Genomic DNA, 1,517 nt, shown 5'->3' with positions numbered 1-1,517 from the left:
CACTTTGAAGATCTGAACAGTGTTTCAGATCTTGATAAAGATCTTTTCCTAGACCCGAAGAACCTCAAGTGGGAGGGATTTCTATTTCGGGTAAACTCAAGAACACTCAAAGGAGGGGATTGAAAAACACACTATTTTTGAAAAAAACTGGAATGGACTAAGAACTTGGATTGAAGATCTTCAAAGTCCCAAAAAACACTTCGAAGTTCTGAACAAGATTTTAGATCTTGACAAAAATCGCTCCGAAGACTCGAAGAAAATCAAGAGGGGGAGGGGAGGAGAGAGGGCAGAGCTTCACTACTATAGAGTGAGGTGGGGTTGTTTTTCTCTGTGTGTAAAATCCAAAGGATGGGGGCATTTATAGGTTTTTTCGGCCAATGGGAAAGAGGGAACATCTTTATCCAACGGACGAAGGGGGTTTTTAGCCTAAAGTGGGCGAAGAGGGATTTTACCTAATGGGTAAAAGGGGTTCTAGGACCAAAATGGGTGAAAGAGGGCTTTTATTCAATAGGTAAAAGGGGGGTTTTTGGGAGAGAGAATCAATAGGAAACAAGGGATTTAATCCCTTCACCCACCAGGCCGGCAGAAAACCAATCTCGGCTATTACCGACGGCACCCAAGATTGGGCCAAAGTGCATGTGGCATGGTTAGTATAGGAGGGCAGGCAATGGGGGCAATGTCATAGGTGTGTGGTGCATGGCGCATGGGTAGTGACATGTGGGTGTGCAGCGCATGGCGCGACACCATGGCATCACAGTAACTGGCAAAGGGGGCACCGGCATGGGCAATAGCCAGCGTGCACATGTGTGCGGGTTGGCCTGCTAACCAGCACACACATGTGTGCGGGCTAGCCTGTTGACCAACGCGCGTATGAGTGCAGGCAAGTCTACTGGCCAGCACGCATCTGTGCAGGGTGGGGGTGCAGGCCTGTGCCCGTGGGGGCGTGTGCCTGTGCCCATGGGGGCGCGGGCTTGTGCATACGGGGGCGGAGGTCTATGCCTGCAGTGGCATGGGCCTGTGCACATAGGAGCACGGGCCTGTGCATGCGGGGGCATAGGCCTGTGCACGCGGGGGGGCAAGTCTGTGCCCGAGGGGGCACGGGCCTATGTACACGGGGCATGGGCCTATGCACTGTGTGGCGCGGACCTATGCACGCAGGGGAGTTGACCTATGCCCATGGGGGTGTAGGTCTGCTGGGCGAGGCTGGTAGGGCGCATGGCGCACAGCACCATGGCTGGCACCAAGTGCTGCAGCCCATGGGAAACAACATGCTTCTGCCATGGGCAACAGCCATGGGCAATAGCCATGGGCTACGGCCATGGCTGCATATGGGCAACAAGCAGGCATACAAGCTGGCCTGCTGGCCAGCGCGTGCAACACGCGTGATTTACATATTTTTTTGGTGATGATCACAAGAAATCCGTTGGCCTGATTTTGACATTCCATATATCATCGAAATCGTACTTTTGAGCACTATCCATCCGTATGGTCATCTTGATCAGATTTCTTCATATATA

Source organism: Macadamia integrifolia, unplaced genomic scaffold (assembly GCF_013358625.1).
Source record: "Macadamia integrifolia cultivar HAES 741 unplaced genomic scaffold, SCU_Mint_v3 scaffold420, whole genome shotgun sequence".
NCBI lineage: Eukaryota > Viridiplantae > Streptophyta > Magnoliopsida > Proteales > Proteaceae > Macadamia > Macadamia integrifolia.
This window is presented reverse-complemented; position numbering follows the sequence as displayed.